This window comes from Tachysurus vachellii, chromosome 21 (assembly GCF_030014155.1).
Source record: "Tachysurus vachellii isolate PV-2020 chromosome 21, HZAU_Pvac_v1, whole genome shotgun sequence".
Classification (NCBI taxonomy): Eukaryota; Metazoa; Chordata; class Actinopteri; order Siluriformes; family Bagridae; genus Tachysurus; species Tachysurus vachellii.
The window spans coordinates 15,830,104-15,847,786 of NC_083480.1; the positions used below are offsets into that span (position 1 = coordinate 15,830,104).

The following is a 17,683-nucleotide window of genomic DNA, read 5'->3' on the forward strand; positions in this document are numbered from 1 at the left end:
GCACCGGGGTTCAGAAGTGGATTAGGAGCTCAGTGGCGATGAAGTTGAGCGGAAAATGAGCGGCTGCGACGCGGAGACTCGGGACGCGCGCGCGGTGTGAAACGGCAAAGGGAAGAAAAACACAGGTACCAAGTTTGCGTGTTTTATTCTTTCTCTTTTTTTTTTTTTGCTGGATTTTTACACATTAGACTGATTAGACAAGGTTCATGTTGCTAATTTGCTCGGATTAATCAGTAAGAAGAAAACATTTGTAATAAAGCAGCAACATTACGCCTTGTTCAGTGGAATCACTACTGAACTACTGAACTGAATCTGATGCGCTCTCAGGAAAACCTTCAACCTTTTCCTTCCTTATAATCTACATGTTTATTGTTCAGTTGTTCAAGCTTTCAAGTTTCACTACATGCATCATTTTAGGCCAAAATTACTGATAAAATACAGTTTAGTATATTTTTGTGCACAAACCAGGACATGAGCAGAAATGTCAGCAGCACAAGACACATACAATGATTAACATCTTTTACATGCCTTGTTTGTCACTATCGCTGTCTATCTAATCAATAAGTGTGACGTAACAACTTCATTTTGTCTGAGTAGATTTCATCCCATGTATTTTTTTTTGTAGGTTACCTCTAAAATCCTCTAAAGAACAGACACATTAAATGCACCACTCTACATTTTATATATATAGAGAGAGTTCCATCGAAGGCAATATGGAAAATCTTCATGGATGAGAAATTGCATGAGCACGTCAACGTTCATAACTTTTTATCGTTGTGAATATGTAAGTGGATCAATTTTGGATCAGTTTATCAGACGTACAAGTTATTTGTTTATTTGTTATTTGCAAATCATTTCTCAGGCTTTTACTGTTATAGCTGTAATGGCTGGAGTTTCTCACTGATTTTTGCCTGATTTGTGGATAAATTAAACATGCAATCTAGCTGTTTGTTGGTGTTAAAGCATCTTGCATCATTTTATTTATTTTTTTTTACCTTGGATTACGGCGTATCTTTGTTGGCAGGGTGTTTTTGTACAGAACTTTTCAAACTTTAGATTATACGTGAATCAAGATCAATAGATGGCAAAATTTGGCTTTAAATTTTCCGTTAAACTGAAGCATGCAATCAGAAAAAATACATAGCTATAAACATGGGTTTTACACACACACACACACACACACACACACACACACACACACACACAGTTTTCATGCAAAAGATTTCTCTGTTTTTTAATAGAATGAGATCTTGAGTATTGTACAGTATCAGTGCCATGTTTTTATCATCTGGAATCAAATAGGTTTAAAATCTAAAGCACAATAATTTAAAAACAAAGAGAAGAAACGTAAATTCAACGTACATTAAACGAGGTACAAACGATGTGCTGAATATTTGATTAGTGGAATAATGCTGATAAAATGAATGTGAATGTGTATTTGTGCATTTTTTTGGGCTTGGAATCATTTAAGTCTTGTTGCTGTAGAGCACAAAATGTTTTTTCTGACGTTCTGGTATGTAATGAGGTGATTAGTAGCTGCTCTGTCACATGAACACTTCCTACAAGCTTCATAAACACTATACTAACGAGACTAATCAAACTCTTGTAAGTGTTAATTAAACACTCGTTATTCGTTCGGCTCTCGGGAGTCTAATGCGGTTGACGTTGCACGTGTGTAACCATGTATTACCAGATCATTTGGATCATTTGTTTCCAGTCTGATCACACTGTAAAAGCCAACAATTGACTCTAAACCAATAGTAGAATAGGAAGTTTAATCAGACAGCTGGTATGTGAGAGTCGTCTTCACTGAACACTTGAAAGCACAAAAGCTGCTGAGTTTGTAAGCTAATAAATCTCCTGTTGTGATTTTGTGATCTGTAAGTGGATTTAATGTGGAGTCAGTTGTTTTGTTCGAAATGTATTGCTGTGTTAAATAGTGGATCAGAGCAGCTCTCCATGTGATTAGTATGATACAGTGATGAAACGATGGCGATTGGAAAAAACATTTAGTTCGGTATCGGCTGACGAGATCGAAGCTGAAATGATGACGAGGGTCGGCGGTTTGCTCGGAGTGTTGAACAAGTACATAGAGAACATAGCTGGTGATGAACAGATTAAGACGTTACTGTCTCAGCTTCATTGTTGCTCTGCAGTTCTTTGGACACTCTCAGAAGAAAAGGTTTTATCTGGAATATCAAAGATAGATAGATAGATAGATAGATAGATAGATAGATAGATAGATAGATAGATAGATAGATAGATAGATAGATAGATAGATAGATAGAACTTTATTGTCATTGCATAGTACAGGTACACAGCAACGAAATGCAGTTTGGCATCTACCACAAGTGCAAAATGTAGCAGTCGTGCAAATGTGCAGATAAATATATAGCATATTTACAGCAGGTGGTAAATACAGTATGAAAGCAAATACAGTAAATAAATATTACAGAATTGTAGAAATGGTTCTGAGGCTATGGCATTGAAGAGGAGTGTGCAGAGTGAAAGGTTATAAGATTACAAGATTATGGCATTGAAGGAGTTAGCAAGCTGAATAAACTACTATATATAAATATATATCTATATATATACGTATATATATCTATATCTATATCTATCTATCTATCTATATATATATCTATCTATATATATATATATATGTATATATATATATATATCTCGTCGCTGTCGGGCGGAAACCTCGTATGTCCAAATTTGGTCAATTTCATATTTTCACATTTCACATATCGATGCTATTGGTCAGTCCCCACGTGGGTCTGTTATTTTTACAAGTTATTAACCAATCTAAAGTCTTGAAAATAGCTTCTCATAACTCCATTGGACACTTCAATTGTCTGAGAAATCTCGTAACTCCACCTCTTCCTCACTCCGTGGGAGAGCTTCGCGGCATATTTCTCCTTAATAAGAGTCGCAACGAATCAACACGTCTTCTGAGGTAAATGTCTTCAAAACACTGGGCTCAAAGAAAAAAAAAATCTTGACCCCCGCTAGTTCTGGTGCTCGTCTGAGGACAGGAATTTAGCGCAAGACAATCCACTGCAACGCGGACTAAACCCTGTGCACTGCAGATAAGGTACGGCGTTTTTTTAATTTCCTGAAAAATAACGGTTTTGGAGATACAAGGATTCCGCCCGACAGCGACGATATAATATATATATATACACACACGTTATATACAGATAGATGGATGTGAAATGTTGGGCAGAATGTACAGTGATGATATAAAGATAACAAAAAATAGTGCAGATGTAATGAGGAGTAAAAAAAAACTATGTAATATGTAAATGTATCGCACAGAGGTTATATACAGTGTTTTGTTTTTGTAGTGATCTAGCGGTGTAGTGTAGAGTTCAGTAGTGTGATGGTGGATGGAAAAAAAGCTGTCCCTGAACCTGCCGGTATTCGGAACCCATAAAAAGTTCTAGATAGAACTATTTTTACCTGAAAAAAAACACAACTCTACAGAATTCTTTACAGCTTGTAGCTTATGAGAAGTTTCGATCCAGAACCTTTTCTGAGTTCATTTATCATCACGGGTTTCATTTTTAAATTGTTGTTTTGTTCTTTACTGTAAAACTATTAAAAATGATACTGTAGAGCGTAATCATGTTACTGACAGCGTAAATACGCACAGTAGAATTACAGTTAGAGTAATAAATAGAATATATACAAGTAGTATAGTATAGAGTATAGAGTATGACACAAATATCACTCGGATAACGAAAATAATTAAAGAACCTACACTTTAATCCTTTAAATGTGCATAGTGTAAGAATTAAAGAAATAGGTGAAGTACAAGAACAACCGTTAAAGTGTTAAAGTGTTCAGTAATAAAATTTAGGTCTTTAAACTTGCATTAAAACATCACATCAGCGTTAAAGATCAACATCATCATCAGCAAACATTTTATTTAATGTAAAAGACGATTACAAAATTTTTCAGATTAGTATACAGTAAATCCAACTCTTTGAGCTAAAAGGCTTCTTTGCTGTCACTACTGTATAAAACCTTTGTTTTTATAAAGGGTTCTTTGCCGCTAAGAACCTTATTGTTCTGTACAGGACCCCAGTGAAACCTTTTCCTCACAGTGTAATGGAGAAATATCGTGTCTGAATTTTCACTGAGGTTAAAGAGCTCATAGAGATCATCAGGGTTTATTTCCCCATGTGGCTTCTCATAACAGCGTTTATAAAACATCTATTAACGTGACTGGATGTCTGTCGTTATTATGAGCGTATAAAGTGCACATGTATGTAATAAACGGCTGTAGGATTCTTTTTGCTTTAGAATTGAGACCATGATTCTTAGACTGAGGAGCAATAAGAATATTTATTATATTATTTATTATTTATTATACATACCTACATTACATAACTGTAGACGAGTGCAGTAGCTCCATCTGTGTGTTGAGTCAGTGGTTTACTGCACATGTGAACACCAACTGCAGAAATCCTACAAACATAACAGCTATATCTAATCTAATCTGATCTAATCTGATCTAACCTGATCATTTTACTTATTAAAGGTAGTTTCAGTCTAAAATCATATAAAAATGCCGAGAACAAATTGTGCATTTTATGTGAAGTGAAATTTGAGTGAGATTTTTTTATCATTTAAAGTGAAAGGAAAGCAGCGACGTTTCAGATCACGAGCCTGTTGTTCGATAAACTTTACGTCTTATGTGCGATTCATCACAACACGCATTCACTCGTGTGGATCATGAGTAAAGCTCTTAGAGAAAGTCATTACATATGTGTGTGTCTTCGCTGCTAGGAGATTAAATGAAGAAGAAGAATCCTTTGCTTGGAATTTTATGAATTAAGAAAATGAGCCGGAAAACATTGAGCATTTTTGATCACAAAATAAATAATTAAAAAAAAAAAAAAAAAATTATTAATTAATTAATAAAATTCTGGAAGGACTGTTTGATTTAGTGATAAAATATTCAGTACATTATATGAATCATTTGGTGAAGATCTGTTGCTTCTCAGTACATACATTAAGGCTCATTTTAAAATCTTTAAAATCTTTAAAAGATTGATGTTGTTTCCTTCCTTCATTCTTCTGTGTGTGTGTGTGTGTGTGTGTGTGTGTGTGTGTGTGTGTGTGTGTGTGTGTGCGCGTGTGTGTGTGTGTGTGTGTGTGTGTGTGTGTGTGTGTGTGTGTGTGTGTGTGTGTGTGGTCACCTTTTACTCAAGAATTGTCTCTTAGACTGAATTGTCTTCTGAAAGGAATTTGAATATAATTTTTTGACTTTAATGTTAGGAGGTTAATATGGTTTAGGACACACACACACACACACACACACACACACACACACATATATAGTTATATAGTGACTTGCTGCTGACATTAAAAAGACATTGCACAGTTCTGTACTCTGTTTAACATCCAGCTTAAGTGCACATACTTCAGGTCTTTAAATTGATTTAAAGCCAACAGAAACATTGACTTTGCTATTGGATTTTTTTTTCTGCTTCTAAAAGACCCCTGGACGCTCAAACGTCTTCACATTAACCCGGAGTAGATAAATTCATCTTTCAGAATTGTTGACATGAATATATTTCACATAATGGCACTTACAGGCAGTGAAGCCTTTGTTAAGAAGAAGCTGGTTAAATAACTAATCTAGACACGACTGCTTACGGCATTCGTCATGAACCCACGGTTCGCGCTTCTCCGAGAAATTCTGATGAAGTGGGATTTAGATGCCTGTAGACGTTTGTGAAATCTGGATGCATTGTGCAGCTCAACAAAACAAACGTCCGTCAAAGCCGTAATGAAATAAAAGCGTAGGCTGCTGCTGGTCAGATGGCCAAAAAACTAAAGCGTCTGCTTTTTTCTTCAACACAACACTGGGTCATTTACCATGTGACTCGTTTTAGTTTTAGTTCATTTCAGTTCACGTTGAAGGACGGTATAATCTATATAATATACAGTATAACTCTTGTAGAGGCATCTGAAGTGTAAAACGTCACTCCTACCAGCCAAATGTCTTTTATTCCTCTGATACCATGAGAACTTGACAACATGAACAATTTTATACAATATTTACAGTTAATGCTGTGTTCTATATAAATATAGTTCCTTTATAGTTTTATTTACGTTATAGAAGCTAGAAAAGGCCATCCCTTCACCAGTCTGTCTTTTTTCACCGCAAAGGTGCGGTGCACGATGTTTGAAAGCCAATGTTGACATTTGAAATCACCAAAACAAACACGCCCCTAACCCAAATGGGCGTCACCCCTGTTTTGATAGCTCCGCCCCCACACATACATACGTAACCCAGGCAACTATTATGGCGGGACCTGCTGGGGCGGCTGGCCGAGGGGATATTTTTTATCAATAAACGAACACAATGAGTAATACTATGGTAATACAAATGTGTTTTTGTAGTACTGTGTGTTGTACCGTGAAAGGTTTAGCTCGAGGCAGAGGTAACGACAGAGGGCAAATGTCAGACTTAGGCACTGAACACTCTCTCCGCCGCATATTGACAAGACACGCCCCTTTCTGCTCATGGGCTACACGTTTGTTTTGTCAGTCGGCCCGACTAAGTTTTCTGAAGCATTTCTCAAACATCGTGTACCGTGCCTTTAATGTTAATAAGCAAAAAAAACACTATATGAAGACTTTCCCAGGACAGAAGACTTGTAGAATGTTCAGCTTTACCGCTCACACTGGAGACTCCTTCCATAAACATCTGTTTATCTGGCGCATGAGTCGGTCAAATCCCTGTGAATTACAGTAGTTACTATAGAAACGATAACATATTAGAAAGAGCATGTTTATTTAATCATATCGTCACTGTCAGGCGGAATCCTCGTATCTCCAAAACCGTTATTTTTCAGGAAATTAAAAAAACGGCGTACCTTATCTGCAGTGCACAGGGTTTAGTCCGCGTTGCAGTGGATTGTCTTGCGCTAAATTCCTGTTCTCAGACGAGCACCAGAACTAGCGGGGGTCAAGATTTTTTTTTTCTTTGAGCCCAGTGTTTTGAAGACATTTACCTCAGAAGACGTGTTGATTCGTTGCGACTCTTATTAAGGAGAAATATGCCGCGAAGCTCTCCGGCGGAGTGAGGAAGAGGTGGAGTTACGAGATTTCTCAGACAATTGAAGTGTCCAATGGAGTTATGAGAAGCTATTTTCAAGACTTTAGATTGGTTCATAACTTGTAAAAATAACAGACCCACGTGGGGACTGACCAATAGCATCGATATGCGAAAAAATATGAAATTGACCAAATTTGGACATACGAGGTTTCCTCCCGACAACGACGATATGATATATGCTCTTAAAGATGACTCATTAACATCCTGAGACAAGGAATTCCTCACAGCTGTGGTAGAAGGTGAAAATATCCTGTAACAATATTCATAGAATATATATATATATATATATATATATATATATATATATATATATATATATATATATATATATATATATATATATATATATTCAATAATGTGTATATGTCTAACACGTCTAACGTGGTTAGAAACGCTGGTGCGCTTTGACGTAATTTATTACAACATCCATATCACATGATGATATCAGGCAGCTTTACAGCATGTTTATTACTGTAATAACAGCTACCTGTGAAATAAACAGCTGAAAGATAGAGATGAACTAATCACAGGAGACACGGTGGCAGGTTTCCAGTCAGCGCTCGCTTTGGGTATGGAACCAAACGCGGATCTTTGTGTGGAACGGTTTGAAGGGTTCGTAAGGAAGAAGCCGATGAGGCTCTTTGACTCCAAGTTAAACAATTTTCATATTCAAATTCGAAGTTTACGACTGTCCTCAATTTAAAAATAGCACTAAAAATAATTATTACACTAAGTTAGAGACTTAAAAAAATGATCATTTTGTGTAATTATATAATTAGATATGAATAATAAGAACAATTAAAATATAATTAAAAAGGAAGGAATAAAAATAAGAAGCAAACAAAAAAATAGCAAAGAATATTTTTAAACAATTGTCAAAAATATATCATTAATATGTCAGAATTTATTATTGTCATTTATTATTTTAATTTATTAGGTTATTTATTTTAATATCACTGTTTATTATTATTATTATTATTATTATTATTATTATTATTATTATTATTATTATTATTATACACAAATTTAAACAAGAATATACAGCAAATTCGAAAATGAATTTTAACAAAGGCAAAGTTGTTTTTTGTAGTGCTGTAGAAGAACCATTTTTGGTTCTCCAAAGAACTTTGTAGTAAATGTTTTTTTTCTCAATGCCATAAAGAACATAATTATGGTCTAAAGAACCTTTTCCCACTGCAAAGATCATTTTGTTTCATAGAAAAGTCCCACAGATGTTAACGGTTCTTCATGGAACCACACACCTGTAGAACAGATATCAGACGTCACATCTCTTCATCCAGCTGTTGTTTTATTTTATTTTAACTTTGGTGATTTTAGTCATTCCAGATTTCCTTGATATTTGCATGTCCGTCAACAACAGAAACAAATTCATTCACATTTACTGATTTATTTAGAAATGTCAAAGTCCAGGAGCTGAAGCTGGACCTGATCCAACATCTCCTTAATCCTGGAGCATAATCCACATAATGTGTTTCATCACAGTACAAAATACTTCTCCAGTCTTTAGACACAGCGAGACACTTGGGTAGGAGGAGTTGGACAGACAGACAGACAGACAGACAGACAGACAGACCAATGGACAGACAGACAGACAGACCAACGGACAGACAGACAGACCAATGGACAGACAGACAAACAGACAGACCAACTGACAGACAGACAGACTTACCAACTGACAGACAGACGGACCGGCAGACAGACAGACCAACAGACAGACAGACGGACAGTCAGACAGACAGACGGAAGGACAGACGGACAGTCAGAAAAACAGAGCCAGATAGATGGATGGACGGAAGGATGAATGGAAGGACAGACAGACAGACAGACAGACAGACAGACAGATCTGGATATGACATTTTTGGGCCTCTGGTAAAAAAAGTTAAAAGGTTAAAGAACGTACATTTCTCTGTAGACCTCCTAACATCTACAGTAACCTGTACATGCTTTTCTCCTGGTTGTTCAGGTGTACAAGCTCGAGCCTACTTGCCGTATTTTCTCGGAACATCTACAATCTCCGTGTACAATCAGCTTACTTCATTGCTTGTTTATTCACAGTGCTGCTATTTTCTGCTGAATTTCCTCAAGCTTTTTCCACCTAAACCTAAAACAGGAGACGTTTCCAAAAAGAAAAAAGCAGGAGAAACAGACGCTTTCTCTCCGTGTACGCAGCACCCACCCACACAGAGGCAGGGAGTGTTTCTTATCAGTCCTGGAAGATCTTCAGCAGTTATATGTGTGTGTGTGTGTGTGTGTGTGTGTGTGTGTGTGTGTGTGTGTGTGTGTGTGTTCAGTAGCCAGACACAGTAGCAGCACTCGGGAGCACATTTACATGGAGGTGTGTGTTAAATTTTTCTGTATGAGCTGATGGAAGGAGAAGAGCGTGTGTAACGTGCTTCGGTACAGAGGTAGAGAGACTGAAATACAAGGCTTGGGTATGATTAGTATCTGAGACAATGGGTACAAAACAAACTATAAAAAGATGACTAGATCAAACCAAAAGGAAGTCAAAATGTGCACTAATAATATAAAAAAAAACAACAGCGTGTATTATTTATTCACTTCAGTTATCATGGGAGGGGTCACGGTGGATCTGGCACCCCTCCCACACCAGTGACAAACCTGAGGAAACAGAAGAAGAAGTGGACACAGGAAGAAGAACATTTAGACAGTAACCCAAAGTCAGGATCAAAGTGGAACAGTGGAACTGTGAGGTGTCAAAACTTTGTATAAATCATAGTTGTGTTAAACACTATTCGAGTCCCGATTTTCCTCCTGAGCTTGTGTTACTGTCTGTGTAAAGTGTTGCTTGTCTAGTTGGTGGATTGGCTAAGATAAATGATCTGGATGAGTGAATTAGTGTCTGAATGTGTGTGAATGTGTGTGTGAATGAATGTGTGAATACGTGAATGTGTGTGTGAATGAGTGTGTGAATATGTGAATGAGTGTGTGAATGTGTGTGTGTGTGTGAATGTGTGTGTGAATGAGTGTGTGAATGTATGTGTGAATGTGTGTGTGAATGAGTGTGTGAATGTGTGTGTGAATGTATGTGTGAATGAGTGTGTGAATGAGTGTGTGAATGTGTGTGTGAATGTTTGTGTGAATGAGTGTGTGAATGTGTGTGTGAATGAGTGTGTGATTGTGTGTGTGAATGTGTGTGTGAATGAGTGTGTGAATGTGTGAATGTGTGTGTGAATGTGTATGTGAATTTGTGTGTGAATGAGTGTGTTAATGTGTGAATGAGTGTGTTAATGTGTGAGTGTGTGTGTGAATTAGTGTGTGAATGAGTGTGTGAATGAGTGAATGTGTGTGTGAATGTGTGTGTGAATGTGTGAATGCGTGTGTGAATATGTGAATGAGTGTGTGAATGTGAATAAGTGTGTGAATGAGTGTGTGAATGTGTGAATGTGTGTGAATATGAGAATGTGTGTGTGAATGGGTGTGTGAATGTGTGAATGAGTGTGTGAATATGAGAATGAGTGTGTGAATGTGAATGAGTGTGTGAATGAGTGTGTGAATATGAGAATGTGTGTGTGAATGAGTGTGAATATGAGAATGAGTGTGTGAATGTGTGAATGAGTGTGTGAATGTGAGAATGTGTGTGTGAATGAGTGTGAATATGAGAATGAGTCTGTGAATGTGTGAATGAGTGTGTGAATGTGAATGAGCATGTGATTGTGAATGTGTGTGTGAATGTATGTGTGAATGTGTGTGTGAATGAGTGTGTGAATGTGTGTGTGAATGTTTGTGTGAATGAGTGTGTGAATGTGTGTGAATGTGTGTGTGAATGAGTGTGTGAATGTGTGTGTGAATGTGTGAATGTGTGTGTGAATAAGTGTGTGTGAATGTGTGTGTGAATGAGTGTGTTAATGTGTGAATGAGTGTTTTAATGTGTGAGTGTGTGTGAATGAGTGTGTGAATGTGTGAATGAGTGAATGTGTGTGTGATTGTGTGAATGTGTGAATGCGTGTGTGAATATGTGAATGAGTGTGTGAATGTGAATAAGTGTTTGAATGAGTGTGTGAATATGTGAATGAGTGAAGGAGTGTGTGAATGAGTGTGTGAATGTGTGAATGAGTGTGTGAATGTGTGAATGAGTGTGTGAATATGATAATGAGTGTGTGAATGTGAATGAGTGTGTGAATGAGTGTGTGAATGTGTGAATGAGTGTGTGAATGAGTGTGTGAATGTGTGAATGAGTGTGTGAATATGTGAATGTGTGTGTGTGAATGTGTGAATGAGTGTGTGAATATGTGAGTGTGTGTGTGTGAATGTGTGAATGAGTGTGTGAATGAGTGTGTGAATATGAGAATGTGTGTGTGAATGCGTGAGTGAATATGGACTGATGTTCCCATCAGGGTCAGATCCCACCTCACATCCACTGATCCCAGGACAGGCTTTGAATTCTTTGAATTATTCTTAGCTCCGCCCTTTTCTTGGCATTTTTACTGTGAAAACACGACACACACTATTTGTCTGACACAATAGGCTAGAACAGCGTGTACGCAGTATATGAGCAGGATCGTGTGGTGTGTGTGCTGATTGCTAACACGCGCTGGTGCAGTGTTATGTGTGGGTGGTGAAACCTTGCTGTTAAGCTCTTATTAATCAACTGGACAGAAACTGGATGTAGCTGAGAACAACTGACATGAGCAATGAAACAAAATGAAAGTATGTGTAACTGTTGCTATGGTAACCATGATGCCTTTAGTGTGGTGGTAGGATTATGAAGCAGTTCATAAAGAGCATCAGGTTTTGTTGTTGTTGTTGTTGTAGTTGTGATATTCGCACGTTTCCGTTGTTTACTGTTTGCTACAAAGAAATTTGAGTATGAAGGTTCTGACAAAACCCGTAACGATAGCATGTTACGACGCTAGGTGCTTTTTTTGTTTTTGTTTTTGTTTTTTTGTGTGTTTGTGTGTGGAGCTGAGAGGATTACAATCAGATGGAAGTAGAAATATTTGATCATGTGAGAGTTCTGAGCTGTGTGTGAGCTGTGTGTGAGCTGTGTGTGAGCTGTGTGTGAGCTGCTACAGGAAGTGCTGAGCTAGAGGTCAGAACCCAGAACACCACGAGGAGCCGATTCACACGTGCTGAGAATAACCTTTAATCAACCGCTGGAACTCTGATAAAGTCGCCATGACATAGGAATGATACGGGATGACAGGCTGCTGTACACATGGTCACACACACACAGACACACACACAGGCACACACAGGCACACACACAGACACACACAGGCACACACAGACACACACAGGCACACACAGTCACACACACAGACACACGCACGCACACGCAGACACAGACACACGTGCACACACACACACAAACACACGTGCACACACAGACACATGCACGCACGCACGGGCACATACACACAGGTGCACACACACAGACACACGCACGCACGCACGCAGACACACCCACACACACATGTGCTAACTTTCACAGCCTCACAGATAATCAGGCTTGTGTGTGTGTGTCTGTGTGTGTGTGTTTAACTGTCATGTTTGTGCTCAGTAATAGCATGACCCCAGCCTGAGAATCTATAAACCGTTAGCAGCCGTTTATTCAGTTAGCATCGGCTCGTCTGTTTTTACCAGCTTCAGCTTTATAGGCTATTACGCTCGCCTTCTTCTTTACACTCTGTGCTAAACAGATTAGCGGAGGCTTGATTAAATCTGTCTAAGTGCACAAAGCCGAGTGGGCGCACGTAGGTCCTGGTGTCAGCTTTGTTAATAAATCCCTCTTACATGCTTAGAAATTCTATTAGCATAGAGTCTTTTTGTCCTGTCGGGCAGCACGTGGTCTCCGTCCCGCTCTGCCTCGTAGAGACGCAGCAAACGACACGACCATCTTATAAAGTGCCAAAACTAATCGTCATTATACATCGACGTCTATTACACCGCAGGTACCGCATACCGTGTTGCCAGTTAATGCGATTTATCCCATTCGATGTAACAAACACACATGGAATGACGTTAAACATCAGCGTAACCATGACGACGTGTCCAGGCGGAACATTCAGGTTCATTTTTTTTTTTAATCATTTCCCTCATGGCATGAAGAGTGTGTGCAAGAGTTTTCTATCAGAAGTCTAAATCATCAGTGTTTACTATCCAGCTGGGTCTGTAAGGAGTCTAATGAGTTTAGCAGGGAGATGTTTAAGTAGATCATCAACACCATCGGGGAAAAAAAAATCCAACTTAAACAGCAAGAGAACAGAAAGATCATTAACATGAAAACATTTCAATATCAACACAGTATATCATTACGTCTGATGGGGATGGAATCCGTAAACTCTCATCAGTCTGTACACACAAACGTGTCGGATATCGTACCACTTTAGATTTGTTTCACTTCCATCCGTCAAATTCAAAGAAAGCATCGTAGACCCAGTAATAAGACTGTAATATCTGCTCATATATCAGCAGTGATCCTGTTCTACTGATGCACAGGGTAGAGGGGGGCCAATACTTTGTGTATGGCAGGAGATTAAAAAAAAATATATACTCGAATAAGTTTCTTGGTCCATAACCATGAAGCAGTGCTTTTTGTTTCCAGTGAAGATGCTCAGTTACAGTATGTCGATTAGCTGCGAACAGTCACCAACCTCCTACATGTCCCCGTGTATGTGGTCGCTATGGAAACCGTTTTATTATATTAAACTAATCTGTGCCGTTTGACCAATCGGAATCGAGAATTAGGCTGCGTTTTGGTTTCATGTTGAAGATAAGGAATGTTTCGAGAGACAGAAGAGACAGATGAAGTGTCTTACTGAACATAATAGCGGTGATCGTCGCTGTACTATGGAGTCGTCAGTAGGATCCTACAGTACTATTGGTCGCCATGGTAACAGCATTTATCGACGGGCGGCATTTTAGTGTTTGTGTATAAAATCGATCGCATCCTTTTGTACAAGATGAGTGTGCTGTGTTTTGTCTCTAAGTATTTACATAAAGTTCAGGTCTTCTCAGCTATGTCACGTCCCTGGACACGCCCACGCCTAGTCGCTATTGCTCGCTGTTGCTCATGTCACCGGACGTCACAGCTCCGGTCGCTGTAAGTCGCGAGTCAAGTCACAGGAGTCGTAAGTTGTGAGTCAAGTCACAGGAGTCGTAAGTCGTGAGTCAAGTCACAGGAGTCGTAAGCCGTGAGTCAAGTCACAGGAGTCGTGAGTCGTGAGTCAAGTCACAGGAGTCGTAAGTCGTGAGTCAAGTCACAGGAGTCGTAAGTCGTGAGTCAAGTCACAGGAGTCGTGAGTCAAGTCACAGGAGTCGTAAGTCGTGAGTCAAGTCACAGGAGTCGTGAGTCAAGTCACAGGAGTCGTAAGTCGTGAGTCAAGTCACAGGAGTCGTAAGTCGTGAGTCAAGTCACAGGAGTCGTAAGTCGTGAGTCAAGTCACAGGAGTCGTAAGTCGTGAGTCAAGTCACAGGAGTCGTGAGTCAAGTCACAGGAGTCGTAAGTCGTGAGTCAAGTCACAGGAGTCGTAAGTCGTGAGTCAAGTCACAGGAGTCGTAAGTTGTGAGTCAAGTCACAGGAGTCGTAAGTCGTGAGTCAAGTCACAGGAGTCGTAAGTCGTGAGTCAAGTCACAGGAGTCGTGAGTCAAGTCACAGGAGTCGTAAGTCGTGAGTCAAGTCACAGGAGTCGTGAGTCAAGTCACAGGAGTCGTAAGTCGTGAGTCAAGTCACAGGAGTCGTAAGTCGTGAGTCAAGTCACAGGAGTCGTAAGTCGTGAGTCAAGTCACAGGAGTCGTAAGTCGTGAGTCAAGTCACAGGAGTCGTAAGTCGTGAGTCAAGTCACAGGAGTCGTAAGTCGTGAGTCAAGTCACAGGAGTCGTAAGTCGTGAGTCAAGTCACAGGAGTCGTAAGTCGTGAGTCAAGTCACAGGAGTCGTAAGTCGTGAGTCAAGTCACAGGAGTCGTAAGTTGTGAGTCAAGTCACAGGAGTCGTAAGTCGTGAGTCAAGTCACAGGAGTCGTAAGTCGTGAGTCAAGTCACAGGAGTCGTAAGCCGTGAGTCAAGTCACAGGAGTCGTGAGTCGTGAGCCAAGTCACAGGAGTCGTAAGTCGTGAGTCAAGTCACAGGAGTCGTAAGAGTTGAGTCAAGTCACAGGAGTCGTAAGTCGTGAGTCAAGTCATAGGAGTCGTAAGTCGTGAGTCAAGTCACAGGAGTCGTGAGTCATGAGTCAAGTCACTGGACCGATTCTCAACCCAAGACTTCCTGTAGGAGGTGGCGTGAGTTTGTTCGCACTGGAACCACGCCGTGATTCCAGTGAACTCGTACTCGGGTCCGCACGCTTGTGTGTTTTAACCGAGGATGACATCATTAGTCGTGGGACACAGAAGAGACAGATGAGATGTTCCACACAAAATGGAACAATAAACGCGTACGGTTGTGTTCTCCGTCTACGTTTGTAGTGATGATGACGACGTAGGAAAGCATCGCATCGCGTTCGTAAAGCAGCAAACATTCCGAGTGTGAAAACCACCTCAGAGTCTAATGTTAACTCAAAGCTGTTTGGGATGAGTGTGTTTTTTTCCCCCATAACAATTCAAACAACGATAAAAGAGTCCTGAAAGACCTTCTCACTGTGTGGAGGTTGTGTAACCTGTACAGTAGGCGGGTTATTTCAGGTGCTTCTCTCCCGTCGCTCTGTGAGTCAGATCACTTTTGTCACATGTCTTACTAAGCCATTTCCATCCCAACACAAGTCCACGGCTACATCTCATTACTTATTTATGGAACTTTGCAGCACTCTTTCTTTCTGCACGTTCCTTACGCTTGCCTCCCAGGTTGTGTAGAGGCATAAAGACGGTGAAGATCTGGCTGATAGCATCATGGGTTTCATGTTTTTTTATGTTGTATATTATATTTGATCTATTAAAAAATCAACCACAAGTAACACAAGACTCGAGTAAGTATTTAGCGATATGTCAGGTCCTCATTAGATCCACATTGTTATTCATATTCCAAAAAATATATCTGTCCCTGATATTTAAACATTATTCTGCCATTGAAGAAGCAGGGTTTCTTCATCTCACACACACACACACACACACACACACACACACACACCAGAAGGAGGAGGAGAAGGAGGAGGTTACTAGAGGAGAAGGAGGAGGAGGTATGTAGATCTCAAGGTTGCCAGGGTTGACTGTTTGCAATCCACATGCAGGTTAAAAATGTCCTTCTTAATCACAAAGCATCTCTGAGTAAATTAAATCAAAATGAAACGATAATAATCGTCACAAAGTTCCACCTGTACATCATTTCAGTTTTTGTTTAAAAAAATGTGAACGTGAGAACGGCGTGAAATCTGGCAACCCGGACAGAAATTTCCATTGACTTGTCTCTTATCCAAAGCGATATGCAATTAAAAGAGAGACAGAGCACAAGGGAACAGCGGAGCGTCATGAACTCATCGATGCCGAGGTTTCAGTTCACGACGTTCACGTCAGTAACCGACGGCGTGCTGCAGGGACGGCGTACGTTTGTAGACCATCAGAGTGATGGAGTGATGAAGAGTGATCATCATCCCAATTCTCTCGAAATCAAGCCAGGAGGATTTTTTCCATTGGCTTCTGGATTATTGCAGAAAATAATCTCAGTTTGAAGCCTGAATACAAACAGCAGAAGCTAAAAACTCTGTAAATGAACTTCACTATGAACTTCACCACTCTCTGTAGGCGTGTGTTTTTACTAAAAAAAAACTCCATGAGGATGCAGTAAATGAGTTTTCCTGTTTACGACTTTAAACGTCTTCCTTGTCAGCGATCTTCTTTTAGAAGCACGTAGAAGTGGTGTGTGACTAATGGACTTTATACTGGTTACATGCCTGGATTTGTATTAAACACAGAGCTTAATTCAGATTCAGGCATGTAACTAAAAAAAAATCCACTTAGTTCAGGACAATGGAACAGGAAGTGCTACAATCCCAAACTGCCCTAACTTCTGCCTTGCTATAAAGAGACCAGTGGACTATCACACGTGCGTTAACCATCATTAAGCTTCAAATATATGCTTGGAGAAGAATGTTTTGCTTAATTAAAATGAGTTTGCGCTCACTTTCTGAATCCCTCCCACTATCTTGATCGTCTGTATAGATAGTATGACAAATAATATACGCTTACAGCCTACATCAGGGGTGTCAAACTCAGGCCTGTAATTATATTTGGCTTGTGAGATCATATCAAATGTGCATTACAGCTGGATAGCCACATGCTCTGCTAATACTACAAATCCCAGAATGCCTTGCCTCTGTATTGACGCGTAGTCACGAACAGCAAGCGCCCCCATTCTCTGTTGACAGTCGTTAACAACCATTCTACAGTCACATCAGGCAAGTTAACTCCACCCTCCACAAAAATGGCCAAACGATAGATGGACAATAGGAACTTTCAAGACAGGTGGGAGGCAGATTATCTCACTCTCTCACTCTCTCATCTTCTACCGCTTATCCGAACTACCTCGGGTCACGGGGAGCCTGTGCCTATCTCAGGCGTCATCGGGCATCAAGGCAGG

General features: G+C 39.7%; 1 protein-coding gene across 2 annotated transcripts in view; it reads left to right on the forward strand.

Annotated features, from left to right (window-relative positions):
• Nucleotides 1–17,683, forward strand: part of gcgra (glucagon receptor a) — a 72,511-nt gene that overhangs the window by 283 nt on the left and 54,545 nt on the right. Inside the window, exons 1-2 of one of the 2 annotated variants that reach the window (XM_060897328.1) lie at nucleotides 1–125; nucleotides 626–784. The exon at nucleotides 1–125 is cut by the window's left edge and continues 283 nt beyond it. The gene's annotated coding sequence lies outside the window, so the exon portion shown is untranslated. The remainder of the gene's footprint in view (nucleotides 126–625; nucleotides 785–17,683) is intronic. The other variant, XM_060897327.1, reaches the window with a different exon arrangement.